Source organism: Lithobates pipiens, unplaced genomic scaffold (genome assembly GCF_037356315.1).
Source record: "Lithobates pipiens isolate NorthernLeopardFrog02 unplaced genomic scaffold, aLitPip1_a1.2 Scaffold_19, whole genome shotgun sequence".
NCBI classification, from domain to species: domain Eukaryota; kingdom Metazoa; phylum Chordata; class Amphibia; order Anura; family Ranidae; genus Lithobates; species Lithobates pipiens.
In genome coordinates this window covers 518,455,486-518,476,138 of record NW_027507764.1, presented here as the reverse complement: position 1 = coordinate 518,476,138, position 20,653 = coordinate 518,455,486, and positions in this window count along the sequence as shown.

The following is a 20,653-nucleotide window of genomic DNA, read 5'->3' as shown; positions in this document are numbered from 1 at the left end:
GGCATCAAAATCCACTCTCTCAAGGTGGATTAGACATATTATTTCTCAGGCCTATAGTGTTAAAGGGAAAATCCCTCCTTTTCAAGTGAAAGCGCACTCTACTAGGGCTGTAAGTGCTTCTTGGGCAGTGCATCACCAGGCCTCCCTGGCTCAGATCTGTAAGGCTGCAACTTGGTCATCAGTCCATACATTCACCAGATTCTATCAGGTGGATGTCAGAGGGCAAGAGGATATCGCCTTTGGGCACAGTGTACTGCAGGCTGCAGTTTAGGTCCTCCGGTCCATGACAGTCTATAATTATGATCTGTGTCTCCCTCCCCTCAATCTAAGCATTGCTTTGGGACATCCCACTATGTAATGAGCTCCTGTGTCCCGTGATGTATGATCAAGAAAATAGGATTTTTATATACAGCTTACCTGTAAAATCCTTTTCTTGAGAGTACATCACGGGACACAGCGCTCCCACCCCTCTTGGGTTTTACGTGGTTTCCTATTGCTTTGCTACAAAACTGAGGTGCCTCCCATATGGGAGGGATTATATAGGGGAGGAATTCTCCTTAATTGGGGTTAACCAGTGTCCAATCACCAGAGGTGCCTATATAACCCACTATGTAATGAGCTCCTGTGTCCCGTGATGTACTCTCAAGAAAAGGATTTTTACAGGTAAGCTGTATATAAAAATCCTATTCTTTCTTTGCAATGGCCCTGTGGTTAGCTGAGCCTCTTTATCCTTCTCCCCTAAGATAGCTTCTTCTTCTCTCACCAGCCGAATCAATCCTGGGTATGAAGGGGCCTCTTCGGGGCCTTTCAGGAGTAATCGGAGGGCAATGGGGTGATTTGGCCTAGCTCCTTGTAGAGCCTGGTCCAATCTGGTTTTGTCCACTTCCCTGGGATCAATGCCCTTCTTCAAGATGATCTGGTGCAAGATCTGGTCTATGTGGACAATGTAAGCCGACAGCTTCTCTCCTTTCATCTGATAGGTATGTTCAAACTGATACATTGGATCAGATCGTTTTTCCACTCTTCCATAAATGGCATAAAGGGCTTCAATGTAATCCTCGGCTTCACAATCTGGTTTTCCCCTTCTAAAGTTTCTAATGAAATCGGCTGCTGGGCTCAACAGGCTTTCACTAATTCGCCGTCTTCCCACTAGCTTTGGCACATTCCAGTCTTCTAGAGCTTGCATGGCCTGATCTCTCCAGCTCTCAAATCCTTCCTCCTATTCAGGTCTTGGTATCCGACCTGAGAAGGTCGGTTACTTTCTGATATCTCTCATTGGTGGACGTCTGTTGGCTATGTACTAGACTATCCACTAGGCGGCTCATGCCCAGGTAGAATGATGTCAGTGGCGTTCCAGTCACAGGGCTCTCTCCAGTGGCCTGACACCAGAGGTTTAGGCTTTCCTCGTCAAGCTTCCTGCTAGAGGACTCTCTGGTTGTGTACTCGGTGGTTTCTCTTCTTGCTCTACTGAATCTTGTAGTGGAATTACCTGACCATTGAGACCCTCTGTTAGGCTCACCACTCCCTTTCTGAACTCTACAGGAGTGTACTCTTTCCGTTCTAGGAGGACATAAGTGAATTCCTCCTGCACGTCTTGTTTCAGGTCCAAGAGGTAAGATCCCTGGTCTGGCACCACCCTCCTGATCAACTGCCACACCTCTTTCTCAAACCATTGATCTCCTGGCAACTTCAGAACTGTGGTCTTCTCCAATTTACTCCCATATTCTTGGCTCCATTGGGTAGCCGTTACTGAATCCATTCTGGTACTATAGGGGTGTCCTCTAGAAGGGGGGGTGTGACTGCAGAGTGACAGTAATCCCGGATGAGCCCCCACATGTAGCAATAACCCGAAGGAGCTTGTTAGGTACCTGGTGATGAGCCCGACTTGATGGAAGAAGACTTCTCTTACAGCTCTGGTTCAGGGACCACTGAAATGGAGACAGTGGCCCCGTGAACGCAGCGGGGTAGGAGTGTCTGACTGGAAGCAGCGGCTGGTTACTTCTGGATGCTGGAACTGCAGAGAAGATGGTAGACAGGCAGGCAGCGATCAGCAGGCAAGGCAGCGGCAGCAAGGACCGGGTGCAGCACACTTGAACAGCAGAAGAATAGTCAGGCGGGCCGGGTCACAACAGATAAGCAGACAGGTAAGTACAGCAGGCAGAAGAGAAGTGCAGGCAGGCAGAGGTTCGGCAACAGAGGTACAGTCCAAAGCAAGGTCAGGCAGGCCGGGGTCAGAGCAAGAGAAGTCAGCGAAGTCAGACAGTAGCCGGGTCAGATATCACAACAGCAGGCAGATAGCAGGTAGTTCGGTTACAGAACTGCAGACAAACAGCACCGAATAGATGCAGCAGCCTCCTTTAAATAGGCCCACCGGCGCCAAACCGTGCTAACCTCAGGGTTCGCTGGCTCCAACTACTGGGAGAAAACAACTCTCCACACAACTGAATACTTAACCAAATATATTTTACTGTGAATATATTTCAAAAGGTGATTACAGTAATTGTGCTATCACCCCAACATAGGACGACAGTACAATGAATTTCAACATAAACAATTGCAAACAATAGATATATATTTATACCTGGGAGCTCCCCCTACTTTTAAAGCTATGCTTGAGATCTCACTTAAAGTACTTAGTCTTTGATCTTGTTGTCTTCGCTAGCTAAAGTAACTCTTTGTAATCCACAGATTAAAGTAAGTTAAGGTGATTTAAAGGTGCTCCTGGTGTGATTTCAGTAACTATATTACAAGGCTCAGAACGTCAGAGTAGATAGGCCTCAAACCTGCTCAGTGTCAGTTACTCCTTCGTGGAACTATAAATCCCAGTGAGACCTGTGTATGAGTCTATTTGCATGTGAAAGCTAACAAACTGTGGGTTGTGACCCGCTCACCAACTGGATCAGAACTCTGTATAGTATCTTTGGTCCGGTGACTGTAGCTTGCTCCTCCGTCAACTGGCTCCGTCACTCCGTTCCGCTATGCTGGGTGAACCCGATCCTCCAATGCTCAAACGAGTGTCTCTGGATTTCTCCAATCTGTTCACTGTGTCTCCTGCACCATCAGGTCACTCACAAGCTGTAGAAGCTGTGCTCTGTGATGGCTGTAGGCCCCTTCTCACAGGAGGCCCCTCCACACAGATCCTCACAGGCCAGCCACGCAATCCCAAGAGAGCTAAAATGGCCACTCGGGTTGCTTTTATATCCTACCCAGCATGCACTGCGATAGAAAGTGTTCATGGGTAGGTCATCAAGCCTCCTGGGTAAAAGGGTCAACCTTCTAAACAAAACAACAGTCACTTCCTGTATATATCTTGTGCTGTCTTCAAAGCAATAAACATCAAAGTTCAGTATCCGTATTTGGCCGCTAGATGGCGCCAAATACTAAACCAAAGAAACGTCCAAAGACTTGTGTTTCGCATGGAAACACACATTAGTAGGCAAAAATATGTCAGCGCTACATTTATAAATAATATTGGGTCTGGGATCAAAAGTAACATTTCCATCTTTGCAGATGACACCAAGCTATGCAGTGGAATAATGTCCTTACAGGATGTCTCCAATTTACAAGCCAACCTCAATGCTCTGTCTAATTGGGCGACTAAGTGGCAGATGAGGTTTAATGTTGATAAATATAAAGTTAATCACTTGGGGCCTAAGAATATGCATGCATCATACATAGGGGTACTTAGGGGGAGTACAACTGGGGGGATCCATAGTGGAGAAGGATCTGGGGGTTTTGATAGATCATAAGCTCAATAATGGTGGCATGCAATGCCAAGCTGCAGTTTCTAAAGCGAGCAAAGTCCTTTCTTGTATTAAGAGAGGGATGGACTCCAGAGAGAAACATATAATTTTGCCCCTGTTCAAATCATTAGTAAGACCTCATCTGGAATATGCAGTTCAGTTTGGGCACCAGTTCTCAAAAAGGATATTGGGGAACTGGAGAAAGTGCAGAGAACGGCAACCAAACTGTTAAGAGACATGGAGGAGCTCAGCTATGAGGAAAGCTTAGAGGAACTGAAATGATTCACTCTTGATAAGAGGTGATGAAGGGGGGATATGATCAACATGTACAAATATATAAGGGGTCCATATAGTGAACTTGGTTTTGAGTTATTCACTTTACAGTCAACACAGAGGACAAGGGGGCACTCTTTACATCTAGAGAAAAAGAAATTTCATCTCTAAATACGGAAAGGTTTTTTCACAGTAAGAGCTGTGAAAATGTGGAATAGACTCCTTGCAGAGGTGGTTCTGGCCAGCTCTGTATATTGCTTTAAGAAAGGCCTGGATTATTTCCTAAATGTAGATAATATAACTGGGTACTAACATTTATAGGTAAAGTTGATCCGGGGAAAATCTGATTGCCTCTTGGGGGATCAAGAAGGAATGTTTTCCCTTGCTGTAGCAAATTGGATCATGCTTTGCTGGGGTTTTCACCTTCCTCTGAATTAACTGTGGGTATAGAATTGGGTATATGGGATTGTAACGTACTTGTGGGCACAGCAGGCTTTCTCTGAAAAGTTACTTTCTCACTCTATTTTGGGTATATTTGTTACTTGGGCAGTTGTTACTAAACTTCCTCACATCACCCCATAATATTAGCACCTCCATCTTCTGTCAATATTGATTTGGAGATGCCATGTGCATAGTGGCGCACAAATTGCATTCTCCCATGCACCAAAATCACTATAGTAAATGGGGGATTCGCACTCTGCTACCGGTGCACCATTTCGTAAATATAGAAATGTGCTTTGAGCCTTGCCATGCACCTTGCCGTGCACCTCAACTGATGGCATATGGCTTTCATAAATCATCACCATGTGTCATGTGTTCAATGATATTAGTTTTACCCTATTCGAAAGAATGTTTGCCTGTTCAAATAATATGTTTAAATTGTCAACAATTTCCATGCGGTATACTTACTTTTTCACATGGCTATAAATACAAAATGTAACAACTAACAGTGGAAATATGATATAGTCTAGTACTTATATTTGATTTTCCTACTACGTATTAATCATGTACTTCAGTTTCCATTGTAATCCCTAGACAGGCAAAATTAAGCTAAATTGCTGAGAAAATAAATAAATCCATAAAAGGGTGCATGTGTATTATAGTACACTAATTGGGTGGAAAAGCTGTTTGTTCTCAATAGAGTTAAAGGTGACATCTTATATACTGCACGCAACATGCCTGAGTTTCCGTAATGACTATTTAATTTATTCATCATACTGATCATTTATTTTTAATTTTTTTAAATAATTGTGCTGGTTTGGTAAAAAATAAATGTAAGGAACTCTTTAAGTTATCTCATGGGTCCACCTGTATTGACACCAACAGTGTCATAAGATGCATTTGTAAAGGCTAAAAAAAAATTTCCTTAATGCATTCCTTGCATATAGGTAAAAAATGTCCTGGTATTTGCATTGCCCCCACCCTTATACTTACTTGGGTCCTCACTCGATCCAACACTGTGCACATCTGTAGTGGCTCTCTCCTATCTCTCTTCATTCTCTTCATTCACAGGACAGAGAAGAAGCAGAGAGCCCTGTTGGCTACTACTGCTGTCAATCAAATCATGTGACCGGGAGGGGGGGGGGCGAGTGTCTATATGTGCACACAGACTGGCTCAGATGCAAACCCACATGTACACTTCCATAGAAAGTGGCTTCTGTAGGAACAGGAGGAGCCGAGAGCAATAGTGGGGCAAGCATGGACCGGGACAAAAAATAAGGCTAGACATTTTAGACTGAGGACAGGGGAGGAATTGGATGGGTGTTTTCATTGAAGGTTGGTGGTGGGACATTCAGATTTGGTCCTTTGCACTGTAATGTAAAGGGGCAAGGTGATATAAAATGGTCTTCACTGTAAAGGGGCACAATAATGATTTTAGTGCCCCTTTACAGTGCAGTCCCCTTTATATTTGAAGGACATTGTTCACTGTACAAACTACTATTAACTTGTCTCTTCCCATAGTTATCTAGTTTATAAAACTTTGCTAGGCACACTGATATAAAGTTACTTATGAAAACACACACACTGCTGCTAGTAAAACACTATCTTATTTATTTCCCAAGGAATTAGGAAAGCTAACATAACATATTAAAAAGACATTACAATATCACAAAGCTTACAATCAGAACATATAATACAAGAACATAAAAAATACTTATCGCAGGGCCCTCCGTGAGCCTTTGTAGCATCGGCTAGGTTCAGATGACCAAGAGAGAGCCATTCACTATGAAGCTTAGGCCCAAGCCAGGATCCAAAGGGGAAGGCCTCAAGATGGCCACCGATCCATGAGGCTAGCAGAGACACAACTTCATGGTAAGGCTGCAGCAAACAGAGAGAGAGCATTGTGTGTGATCCTTTCATTCAAACATACACGCCCACTTGTAGCCACCCCCATTTGCCTTCCATCCAATAGATATCGCCAAGAGTCAATCCATCACATGTCTGCCCATTCTTCAGGAAGCATGCTGTATTGTCCACTATGGGCAGCTTCTCTATTAGCCCTGAGCCGTCTAGCTATCTCTTATTCCCTTTGAAGCCTGTAATCACACATATCACAGCAGGTGGGCCTGAGCCAAGCCATTGTTCTTCCGATTACAAAGATTTCATGTGTTTCATTTCAACTGAGGCTAAGTGTCTGTCTCAACCAGGAAGTGGTTCCTATTTAACAGTCCATAACTGTCTTAACGTGTCTCGCTCCCCAACATGTGTTTCCAAACCAGTACCTATGGAACAGTCCTTAGCTGTGTAACGTTTTGTGGTTTTCAACATGTGTTTCAGAAACAGCTCCCGTGGAACAGTCCACAATGGTCTTACCGTGTTTTGTTTTTCAACATGTGCAGAAACAGCTCCTTTGGAACAGTCCATAATTGTTTTGCCGTGTTGTGCTTCCCAACACGTGCCGCTTTTCCACTGAGTGACACACCACCATCATTCTTCAGCGACAGCTTCCATGTCACCATTCTGTAGCTTTGGTATCTTCAGGACGGCAGTACAGGCAAGGGGTGTCCATTCATTCACCATTCACCAGCACGCATTCAGAGTAACATATCAACCAGCTCTCAAATACTGAGTTTCGATGAGGGCCTTTCTTGCCCATATTACTAGCCTACTATGCACATAGGTCACACTATACCATAACATGAATCCACTTATTACCATAATATATACATATATATGTGTCCCATCCAATTACGCATCCCCCTCCCAACCTCCTATAACCCTTTACTGTAAATATGGGTTGGGATTAGGCAGGCTTGCTCACAGCGATATTACAGGGCTCTGACTTGGCAGCAAAGTCTCTAACTTGTACACAGAGACCTCAATTCATCCCTCAACTTGCATAGACAAATGGGAGACCCTTCTATATAAATATCGAGTCTAAACACACATATAAATCTGCAACAATGACAAAATCCACACAATTCCATCCCTGTGCCTGGATTTCAGAGACCATGCCCAGGGTATATCATGCACCTCTACCAATGGTTAGGTTCAAGGAACCCTCTAGTTCCATGACCAACGCTACAGCGGTATTGTTTAGGACAAAGAAACAAACTCATCTATGTCCTAAATAATACCCGTGTACTTCCTTCCCAGCAATGATCTCTCCATCCAGAACACAGAGTGAAATAACTTCCCAACATTTTTCTTTTACAAAGGTTTTTATTATAAAGTAATACGTTTATGTTCCAATACAATAGGCTTACATTAAGATTTCAGTACAGGTGTTGCACGGTATAGTATAATCCAAGCAGGCTGTCGCCTAACCATGTATACAGTTCCCGGATCCGAGCAGACCCTGGGTGTCGCACAACTGCAACACAAACGTGGCGTTCAATATACAGGAAGCCCATAGTAATCATATCCAGAAAGTTAGTAAAACGAGAGGAGAAGAAAGGAAGAAGGAGATGTACAAAGGGTCAAGAATAGATTAAATGAGATGTTGAGATTGGAAAGCAGGGGAGGAGTAGCGAGGGTCAGAAGAGAAGAAAAAGAAGTCAGAGAAAGAAGGGGGGAGAAGGAAGAAGGGAACGGGTTCACGGGGTGTGCCCAGTCGAGCTCCTACAGTGACCGTAGAGTGACATCGAATCTAGGAGAGTGATGATATTCAATCCAAGGTTGCCAGACCTCTCTTTTGGCGAACATGACTTGTCTGTTAATACGGGGATGAGACGATCCCCATATAAATTGTAGGATCCTACGCTGATGAGTATTGAGGACATGTGAAGGAACCGGAATAGGAAGGACCCGAAAGTAGTATAGTGGCTTCGGGAGATACTCCATTTTGATGGCTGTTATTCTCCCGAACCATAAAAGAGGTAAAGAGGACCACGAAGACAACATATCCATTAATATTTTGAACAGTGGTGGATAATTCGCCTGCTATAGAGCCTGATACGTGGTAGTGAAACGGATTCCCAAATAGGGCAAGGAGGAAACCCATTGGTAAGAAAAGGCCGACTTCAAGTCCTGCAATAACCCCAGAGAAAGGTTATTCGACAGAGCCTTCGACTTTGATGGGTTAATCTGAAGTCTCGAAAGCGATGCAAAGGCCTGCAACAGTGTGTATAGGTTTGGTAGGGAAGTTCTAGGAGAAGTGACAGATAGAAGAATGTCATCAGCGAACAAGGAAATCTTATGGGGACAACTTGCTATTTCAATGCCCTTAATATCTGGATGAGATCTTATTGCTTCCGCCAGGGGTTCCAATGCCAACACAAAAAGAAGGGGCGACAGCGGACATCCCTGGCGGGTTCCCCTTCGGATGTCAAAAATGGGGGATTCAAACCCATAATATTAAATTTTTGCTCGGGGGGAATCATATAGGGTGGATATCCAATTCATGAATGAGGACCCGAAGCCATAATGCCGCAGAACAGACATGAGGTAGGGCCAAGATAAGGTGTCAAAGGCCTTATTCATATCGAGGGAGAGAAGCATGGATTCAATAGAACGAGTATGAGCTATATGCTGAAGTTGCACTATACATCGGATTGCATCGCCAGCCTGCCTCTGGGTCTTTTTTTATCAAGCGAGGAAGGAAAGAGTTCAAGCGTGTCGCCAAGATTTTTGTCAGTCGCTTCATATCGACATTAATGAGCGAGATAGGCCTGAAATTGGCCCAATTGGCCCAACTTCCTATAGTAAAGCGCGGTGTAACTGTCAGGCCCGGGTCGCTTACCCACCTTAAGTTCTTTTATTGCTTGTAAAACTTCTGGAAGTTGAATGTCCCTATCCATGAGGGTAACATGAGCCCCCGTTAAGGAAGGGAGCGAAAGGCCCTCAAGGAAGTCCGCCGTTCTCCGAGTAGCATTCCCCTCTGACGCCATATACAGCTTCGCAAGGCGAAACCCAAACTCCTCTAGAACATGTTTCGGATTCCCTGATAGGACGTTGTTCCGATCTCGCAGTGTAATTGGTTTTAATTTAGGGGCAAATTTTCGGAGTCGGTTGGCCAACATACGAGTCGGCTTATTTGCTCTCATATACCACCTCTGGCGGGACCAGCATAGTACACGCTCAGCCCCCTCAATGAGGCACAGGTCGAGCTCCGATCTGGCTTGTTCTAGCAATTTACGGTTACCCGGGGTAGGAAATTGCTTAAACTTCTCAGATAGCGACGCCAATCGGGATTCGAGCTCCTTCTGCTTTGTTTATCTAGCTCTCTTACGGACCGACGCCAGGCCAATTATTCGCCCGCGCAATACCGCTTTATAAGCCTCCCATAGGACCACCGGCGATGCCACCGAGCCCAGATTTTCACGGAAGTAGTCTTCCGAAGCCTTTATAATTTCTTCTGTTACCTCTACATGAGAAAGAAGCGAATCGTTCATCACCCAAGGAGAAAATCGGGGTCTATCCAGGATGGAATGGCAGACAATCAGCACCGGGTCGTGGTCTGACCACGGGACAGCCAAGAGGCCGAAACCACTAACGGTAGGTGGCGCCTAAGCGTAAACATATGGTCAATCCGTGTATAAACCTGATGGGTGTGGGAATAGTGGGTGTAGTCCTTGCCCTGTGGATGGCATTCCCTCCAAAGGTCAACTAAGTCATGTGTTTGTAAGGAGCGAGTAAATTGTTTAGCGCTCGCCGACGGGCTGTTTCTCTCCGAAGGGTGCTTGTCTATCTTAGGGTTCAAGATTAGGTTAGAGTCGCCCGCAAGAAGGAGGGTGCCCTTGCAGTGGGATGTCAGCAGAGCGCAGACATGGGTCAAGAATGGTCCCGGGTTCACATTGGGGGCATAATACGTCATTATGGTTACCTCCGTGTCATAAATGGTACCTTGGAGCAGTAAGTATCTGCCATCAGGATCTGCAATCTGTTTAGCGCAACTAAATGGAACTGATTTGCGGAATGCCATGAGAACCCCCCGTTGCGGTAGTTGGGAGGGGAGATGACGTAGGAACGCTCTTGCGGGAGGGAGGGGTTACGAGGAGGCTGAGCAGGAGAAGGCGCGCGGAAGAAGAATGCTGAGTGGAAACACGCCGGAGGGTGAGAGGCTCCGGCAGATGAAAGACACCACCGCAAGACGCCACTCCGGAATCTGCCTATCTGCCGGCCAGCAGATAAAAAAAAAACAGTGCTGGAAATAGCTGCTGACACCCTTTCTTCCCCCCGCTGCCCCCCCATCTCTTCCGAAGCAGCATAACAGCAGCTAAACAGAACGCGGAGAGTTACTTGCAGGCTGAGATGAACCGAGGAAGATAAACGAGCGTCACAGATAAGATAAGTGCAATATATCTCAGTAAAACATAGTCGTTTTAAATAAGAGCATGCTTAAACTACCATGGTTAACAAATCTGGAATAAAAGCAAAGAGATAGCATGAATGATGACATACGTTTTCCCTGGGTCATATAGTTCAGATTAACACTGTGTTTGCTGCTGCCAACAGCTCTCCTCTCTGCTGCTCCCCCTATCTCTCTGGAACACTGGGTTCAAAGGAATGTGGAAGGATGTCCGCAGGCTAATTGGGGATATCCTGAGGGAGACAACTGAAAATAACCAGATAAGTGCCGTATATCTTTGCAAGTATCAGTGTTCCTAAATACCAGCATGTCTAAACTACCAAGGGTAAAGAAAGGCTTGTAACAGCAGTAAAGGGACAATCTGATGGATGATACATATTCTCTGTGGGACATATAAATATTGTGCTTGCGGCTGGGACTATCTAAACAGATATTATATACAGAGAAACCAAGCTACAAATGTGTCGGAGGAATTGTATGATTATAATACATGCATTGTAAGTAGGCAGCATGATATCAGGCCTCTCCCTCTGTCCTCTTACCCACTTGGAAGTAGCATAACAGTAGCTTAACAGAACGTGGAGGGTGATCCGTAGGACGAACCGAGGAAGATAAACAAGTGTAACAGATAAGTGCTATACATTCCTGTAAAACATAGTTGTCTTCAAGAAAATCCTGCTTAAACTACCATCGGAGTAAGAGTAAAAAGAAAGCATGAATGAGGACATACGTTTTTCCGCTGATATATAACTCTGATTAACAATGTGCTAGCTACTGAGACTAATGGTAAACAGAATATAAGTTATAAGATACTAAGTGGGAATGAGGGCAATGCCCAAGGTAAATGAATGAACAGTACTAACCATATTGAAAGCGGTGAACGGGAGTGAAACAAGTATGATACTTGACATATACGTTTAAATGCTGAATGAAAGAACACCTCCTTAGCTGCTAATTTTCCTAGAAAATTAATCTGGATCTTTAAATGCAACGTTAAGAGGATAATATAAGGTAATCCCTTTGAAAGAATCGCATGGCACTCTTGCAGGCTCATCTAAAAATCGCTTAAAATCGCACATTCCCCAACATTTGAGTAGTGGTGTAACTTGGTTGAGCAACACAGATACAGCTTGCAGGAAATTACACGAAGGACACCATACGCATGGAAAAGCGATTCTACTCTCCAATTTCTCTTTTTTTCTTTTCTTCCCCTAATAGGGAAACCCCCTATTAATCCATAAATGAGATATCATGACATGTGACCTATAGGTGTACATTAAGGAAACTGAGACGGAGGGCACTATTGCGTAATAGACAAATCTGAGTGGGGTACCACATATTTTTATATTGGACCCTCTCCCTCTGTCTCCAAAAAAGGGAAGAAAGGAAAAGAAAGGGGAAAAAAAGAGAAACAACAAATGTTTAAGACGGAAATTACTTGCCTCTAACTGACCACGAATTGGGAGGAGAAACAATTATTGAAGTACAACGGCTGACAGACTCAGGGTGGAAAATTGCTTAATTACACCCAAGGGGTCCTACTCTAGCAGATATATTTAAGGGGCTGATCGGAGGGAAATCTCCGATGTAAAACCACCAGCCGCGGAAAGCGGACGTGTGGAGATCAGCAAACTGGGTAGACGACCACGTGAAACAAAAAAAAGCAAAATGAGTAGAGCCTCAAAACAAACTGCTAAGGGGGGCCTTAAGACCCCAAAAAATTCCACCACGGAAAGCACCATAAAACAATATATGACTCAAGGAGCTAGCCCAAGAGGAGGAGGGAAGGAAAAAGGACACCCAAATCATGGGAAAAACAGGGGGGCGGAAAAAACAGTAGGGGAGACCCCGGACCAATCCAGAGACGAACTGACAACGGAGAGCGAATTGGAATTAAGTAAAAATGAAGATCATAGGACGGATGATCTGGGAATAACAAAAGGGGCCATGAGGGAGATGCTCCAAAAACTGGAGACCTCTATCAGAACAGATATTAGTATGTTAAGAAGTGACTTGGGGCATATACTAACGAGAGTAGAAGCCGTGGAAGAAAGAACTGAGAACCAAGAACAACAGCTAAACAAAGTACAGTCGCAAGTCAATTTAATCTCTCGGAATCAGAGAAGAATTCTCTATCGACTCGAAGATCAGGAAAATAGAAATAGAAGATTAAATCTGAGAATAAGAAATGTCCCAGAGAACAAGAAAGAAGATTTAAGGGAGGTTTTGAAAGACATATTCCGCCCCATATTGGGAAATGTAGAGGAGGCACTCCCCATGTTAGAAAGGGTGCACCGGGTCGGGAGGATAAGATCCGAAGAGACAGGAAGTGGAAGACCTCGTGATATCATAGTAAGGTTTGAACACTATGAGGATAAAGCGGAGATCTGGAGGAAATTAAGGGGAACCCCCCCATTAAAATATATGGAAACAGAAATACAAATCTTCCCGGACCTAGCATATGAGACCCTATCCAGAAGACGTCTTCTGAAACCTCTCTTGGAACAGTTGAAAACACGGAATATTAGATACAGATGGGGCTTTCCGGCTTGCCTGTTGGCATTTAAGGATGGAACAACAGCGAAATTAAGCTTCCCTGAAGAGTTAAGAGAATTCTGTGAAAAAGTGGAGATTCAAACTCCAAGTCTACCCGGTTGGACAGATGAGCTTGAAGAAATATTTTAAAAGTCACTCAATCTAAATGTTGAAGCAGGAGAGGAAGAGATAAAAATCTCGGGGGAGATGGGGGGGGGGGGCGGAGAGGGAAGGGGATGTACGAGGTCTGATTGGCTGGGGGAGGCAGTCCCATTCCCCCCCTTATGAGGAGATACATCAAAGAAGGGAGGGAAAGGAGGCAATAGGCGAACCCCACCTTAGAGCATTAAGACTTAGAAATGGCCAGAGATCTGAGGCCAATTGATAAGTCGAGGGCCGCATGGTGGCCAAAACCAGGGGGGGGGGGCGGGGGTGGGGCGGATGGGGAGGTGGGCGGGAGAGAGGGGTATGGGAGGGAAGGGAAGGGAGGAAGATGTCAGTAGTGAAACCCTGAGGGAAAGAGGAAAAGAGGGAAAAGAAAAAAGAAAACATGGTCAGGACAGAGAATATGGATAAAAGGAAATTGGAATTAAATTTCCTGTCTTATAATATTAGGGGGCTCAACACAGCAAAAAAGAGGCATAAAATCCTGGCAGAATTAAAACAGCTAGAGGCAGATGTGATCTTTCTCCAGGAGACACATATAACACACACGTCAAGGAGTAGGCTTTATTCTAAAGATCACCCGAAATGGTACTATGGGGATACGATCTCAAAGAGGGCAAGAGGAGTAGCAATAGGATTCGGTAAAGATATTCGATTCACTGTAGAAGGAAGAGAAGCAGACCCAGAAGGAAGATATTTATTCCTGAAAGGAAAATTAGGAAATATTGGTTATACACTGGCTAACATTTACTCCCCAAATAAAAACCCTATAAATTTTCTGAGGGGAATACTGGCCAAAATACAAGAATTTAAAAGTGGCCATGTAGTTATAATGGGAGATCTGAATCTCTGTCTAGACCCCGTACTTGACAGCACGTCCCGGGTACTGGGAAGGAATAGCACTCAATTAAAAAGGTTAATTCAAAATTTGAATAAAAACCAACTAGTTGATGCATGGAGGGCACAACACCCCAAAATAAGGGACTACACATTCTTCTCCCCAGTGCACGGGACGTACTCAAGGATTGATTATATTCTTGTGGAACACAGAGCCCTAGAGATGGTACTAGAAACAAGTATAGAAATAACAACACAGTCAGATCACGCGCCTTTAAAAATGAAAATGCAGATTCCCGGACAAAGTAAATGTTTCTCTAGGTGGCGACTAAATGACACGCTGATTCTTGATAAGGAGGGGGGGGAAGTAGTGAGTAAGGAATTAGAGAAGTACTTTCTGATGAATGAGACCGAAGGAATCTCTGGGCAGGCCCTGTGGGATGCCCATAAGGCGTATATTCGGGGGATTTTGATTGCACGAGGCGCGCAGAAAAAAAAAGAACGTATAGAGAGGGGCAATAAACTCAGAGAGGAAATCCTCAGAATAGAACAACAACATAAAATGGGGCTTACAGATAAAAAGCTATATCAAAAATTAACGTCCAGGAGAGAAGAACTACGTGGGTTAATGGAACAAGAAACTAAAAAATATTATAATCAACTTAATAAAGTGAGGTATCAAGAAGAAAACAAACCCACTAAATATCTAGCCAGGATGCTCCAAAAGAAAAAAGCTACGAACTACATAGAGAAAATTCAAACAGAAACCGGGGACATGGTATACTCTTCAAAAGAAATAGCCGAATCATTCAAAACATACTACGGGAAATTATATGCGGTAAAAAACAACTCGATAGATAAAGAAGGTAAACTAAAAGAAACTGATAAATATTTAAATAAGGCGAGACTCCCCAGGATCAGTGAAATCGATAAAGAATATTTAGAAAACCCCATAACGGAAGCAGAGATAAATGAGGCATTAGCGGAATCAGCCCCTGGGAAAAGCCCGGGACCAGACGGTCTGACAATTAGTTACTATAAGAGGTTTAAGAATATCCTAGTACCGAAACTCTGTAAGTATATGAACGGGATTGGGACAGAGTACGCCATGAGTAAAGAGGCGCTGTCTGCCTCAATAACGATCATATGGAAAGAAGGAAAAGACGAGACCAAGTGCGCAAGTTACAGACCAATATCACTCCTAAATGAAGATACTAAACTATTTGCTAAGGTGTTAGCAAATAGAATGAAAAAAGTAATGAATATACTAGTACATCCAGATCAGACTGGGTTTATCCCCGGGAGAGAGGGAAAGGACAATGGGGTAAGAACTTTATTGATTCTATCTCAAAGGAAGAAGACGGAACCCCCGGCGCTACTATTATCAACAGATGCCCAAAAGGCCTTTGATAGAGTCGATTGGGGATTTATGTTTCAGACAATGGATAAAATGGGCATAGGCCCTAGGATGGCCAAATGGATTAAAATGATGTATGATCACCCGACAGCGACTGTAAACATCAACGGGTTGCCCTCCTCTTCCTTTGAGATGGAAAATGGGACCAGACAGGGATGCCCACTGTCTCCTCTTCTTTTTGTGCTCTCGTTGGAACCCCTACTCGCGACAATCAGAAACAACCCGGAAATAAGCGGAATTAAGGCAGAGCAAGAGGAACATAAACTTGCAGCATATGCAGACGACGTGTTGTTTTATATAAGTAACCCAGTAGATTCTCTGCCCAAGATAACAAAGGCCCTGGATGAGTACGGGAAATTATCAAACTTCAAAATCAACCAAATAAAATCTGAAATCCTCAATATAAATGTAGGTGCAACGGAAGTACAACTAATCCAAGAACAAAGTAAATTTAAATGGACAAAAGATCTGAAATACCTGGGAGTAAAATTGGCAAACACTCTGGATAAGATATACCGCCTAAATTATATCCCTTTATTGAATGAAATAAAAACTGAACTCAGAAGAGCAAGTAATAGACCGATCTCGTGGATAGGTCGAATAAACGTGTATAAAATGTTTATACTTCCAAAAATTGTATATAAATTCCAGATGTTGCCAGTTGAAATCCCACCCAGCTATTTCAAAAAATTAAAAGCAATAATGAGCAAATTTATATGGAATAATAAAAAACCTAGGATCTCCCATGGAGTATTAAAACAAGAAAAAGGGAGGGGAGGATTAGCGGTCCCTGACTTACAGTATTACTATCAGGCGGTAGTCGTATCAAGAATTGTGGAATGGGTAAAAGGGAAAAAAAAAGAGGAAAAAAGATGGGTTAATTTAGAATACACATACAGTAAAGCACAATTAAATAAGATAGTATGGAATCCCCCAAAATACAGGGCACTAGATATAGACACAAATAAGTTAACACAGATTGCACTGAAGATATGGGATAAGGAGTATAAAAGATTAAATGGACACTATAATTCGCCACTGATAACTTTAAAAGACAACGAATATTTCCCACCGGGTAGAGGGGTGATAGGAGGGAACTGGATAAGACTAGAGGGGACACAAATAAAAGATATATTTAAAAAAGGGAAACTTCTTTCACATGAAGAGTTAGTGCACATGGGATTTATGAGAAGGGATAGGTGGCGATATCTCCAGCTGACCCGTTTCATAGAAAAACTACCCCAGCCGATTAGATCTGAAAAGGATTTGACAGGGGTGGAACAACTTTGCACGGCTGGCAATGCAAAGGGTATAATATCAAAGCTATATGGGCTACTGATGCGGACCAGCTGGAAAGATACGCCGCCATATATAAACAAATGGGAAAGGGAATTGGGATCACAAAAAGGTAAAGAAACAATAAATAAAATACTGAAAATGACACACTGCTCGGCAAGGGATAATAAAACAGCTGAGATGAACTACAAACTTATCTCCCGATGGTATAACACCCCGGATAAGGTATCTAAATTCCAGCTAGGCGGGACCGCCGAGTGCTGGCGGGGCTGTGGAAAAATAGGTACCATGACACACATTTGGTGGGAGTGTGCCAAAATTAAACTATATTGGGAAAAGATCCTTCAAATGATTAAGGAAATAACTCAAACAGCATTGAAACCAGACCCCTGGGTAGTTCTCTTTCATGGCTCGGAGGCAGGGGTTAAACAATACCAGGACACAATCATACCGCATCTATTAAACGCTGCGAAAAAACTGATTCCTAAAAAATGGCGAGAGGTAGAGTGCCCAACAACATGGGAGTGGGTAGATGCGGTAGAAGAAATATATAATATGGAAAGCCTGTGTCTGAGAGAAGAAGAGGATAGGGTAATATTTCTAAAAAAATGGAGAGGTTGGAAACAATTTAAGCGAGATTGGAGTTTCTCCGCACAATTAAGACCATAAAGACCAGGAAATCAGGAGCAGGGACACTACTGACAAGGGGAAAGGGGAGGGGGGGGGGGGGGTAGTATAACTTTAACATAATTGTTAGTGAAACATTGGGAGTAAGATATAAGAATAGTTTTAAGAAATATGAAATAAAAGTTGGATAAATGTTTTACATTTAATTATACAAGTAAGTAACAAGAAAATAGCCACAATGATGTGAAGATTCAATTCTAAGAGACAACAATGAACGTTAAGTTGATTTATAGTCTCAGGTAAAGATTCGCTGATGTGGCAAAAAAACAAAAAAAAGAAAAAAAAAGAAAAAAAAAAAAAAAAAAAAAAAAAAAAAAAAAAGAACCCCCCGTTGCTTAGTTGGAGCATTTGCCAAAAAGACCTGAGGGAACTGAGCATCAAAGTACTTGGGATGGGAGGCCTCTGAAAAATGCGTCTCCTGTAAACAAGCAATGTCAATGTGATGTTTGCGCAGATACTTAAACACCTTCACTCTCTTATGGGGGGAATTCATGCCCTGTACATTCAGGGACAACCAATTAATCGTCATTGGGATAGTAATAGGTGGTCGCCTATCTGGAGCCGAAGTGCACACCCCGCAAACCCAGAGGGGAGAGGGAAGAACAAGAGTAGTAAAGAGGGGGATAGAAAAGAAATAGAAAGCTTCATGTCAGCAAAGGTAATAGAATCATGCAGTGCTGAGTACAAATAACTTTTATACAGTGAGATTGCTATTGGTCGTGGGTTTAAAATCCCACTACTTGGTTGGGTGTTGACTCGAACGCTAGTCCGGGCCAAGAACCAACACATGGGGGAGCAGTGGTCCATTGGAAACCACCTGGCATAACATAATCAATTATTGCGAATATTAAAGAACATGTCAACAGTGGCATATATGCGTAAACTTCAATTCAAGAAACAAAGAGATAAAAAAAAAAGGAAAAAAAAAACACATGAACAGAGGCCTGAAAAACAGCTTTGTTTATGTGGTAAATCTCTGACCAGAGACAAACAACCTGAACCTGGTGCCATCTAAGTCAGGCATAAGAACAAATGAACCAGTAAACCGTGGGGTGGGCCTAAGGCCTCACCCCGTCAGGGCATTGTCAATCAGGGTTTAAGCCCATATCGTGTGTACAAAAAGGTAACTTCAATAGTCCCTAGATGGCCATGGTAGAAGGCCCCCTGCACCACAAGTGCCTGGCTGTCAATGGGAAACCAGACATTATGTGTCATGGTTTGCATCCGAACATGCCTCCAAGGGACACAAAAAATAAAAATAAAAAAAAAGGGAGGGAGAGGAAAAATACAAAAAAGAGAAATAAAATAAATTCAAAATAATGATTAAACCAGAGCATATTATAATATACCTTATTGGGAAAAATCTTAAAAATAAAATAAAAAAAATAAAAATAAAAAAAATTAGGATAAAGTGTTTGTATCTGGGGGGGGGGGGGGGGGGGGGGGAGAAGGCGGTCGATACCTGAGTGTGACCATTGTCCAGGGAAAGTTCAGGGTAGTTCCCCAGTTCGCCATCACCAGTGCCTAAAATAGGCTGCTGTAGACCGGGATTGTGGCTCTGCATAGTCCATCTGGAATTCAAAGGGGGACCGGTGTGTTTCTTACCAGGGTCGCAGATGGGGTACAGGTGTGCTTCAGTCTACTTGCCTGACCGCAGTAATTGCTGCAGACTCAAGAACTGTAGGCCAGCTAGGTGCATGGCGGCAGGGAAAAAAAGGCAGGCAAACAAAACAAAGAGGGGGGAATTTGCTGTCTTCTAGCGATGTCCGCCTGTTGGAACCTCATGAAACTTCTGGGCCTTGAGAGAACGGAGGGCTTGGTATCCATGCTGAGAGGATTGCGAGGATCTCATTGGGGCCCAGGAGGGTCCCGGGCGGGCCGTGGGGGCTTCAGGTTGAGAAGGGGGAAGGTCGAACTGCAGCTCTTGGAATTGCCGTCGCAGATCTGGCAAGGAAGAAGCGTGAAATTGATGTCCCAGGTGGTAAAAGGAAAGTTTAAAAGGGAACCCCCACCTATAACGGATGTTCCTGGCTTGCAAGATCTGCAGATATGGCTTCATATTCCACCTTTTAGCGATAGTAACCGGGGAAAGATCTGCAAATAGTTGGAGGGAGTTTCCCTGGAACGATATGTCAGGCAATTCCCTGGCCGCTTGGAGAAGCCGCTCCTTAGTTCTGTAGAAATTAAATTTTATGATTACATCTCTGGGAGGACACTCAGTGGGCTTGGGGGTGAGGGACCTGTGTATACAGTCAAATTCTAGTCATTCCGTCGGGATGTCAGGTGCAAGTTCCTGGAAGAATGCTGTAGCTGTTCCCTGGAGGTCTGTAATGGTCTCCGGAAGGCCGCGTATGCGCAGGTTGTCTCTGCGGGCCCTATTTTCTGAGTCCTCAAGTTTGTCCTGGAGATTAATAAGTTCAGCGTTCAGTTTTTCCACCTCTTCCTCATGTCCCTCGAGTACCGTGGTTGTCAGGTCCATCCTCTCTTCCAACTGGTTAGTGCGGTGTCCTAGCTCCTTAAGACCCTTCACCAGTTCCGCTGACAATTTGCGGGAGGCTGCGTTGATCTCGTCCCTCACTATAGTGCGGAATTTCTGAAGCAAAACCTCAGAGCCAGTGTCCACAGGGCTTGCTAGATTAGAGGGGAAGGAACTGTGACAGGCTATCGTCTGAGTGCTGAGTGGCATCATCAGGTTCTGGCGGTTCAGGCGCCATCTTGCCTTTCCCCTTCGCCTTCCCTCGGACCGGAGAGGATTTCTGTTGCGACCTGTTGCAGGGACGGTTCCGGGGCGTATTATACATACCCGCCGGCTGCCCGACCGGGGTAGTTTGTGACAGTGGATTTTATCGGGATATGCCTTATTTACCAAGTGATGTATTCCGACGGTGCGGCGCTAGGAAACTATGCTGTCATCCTCCCAGCGTCCGTGCATACACCCCCACTTGAGTC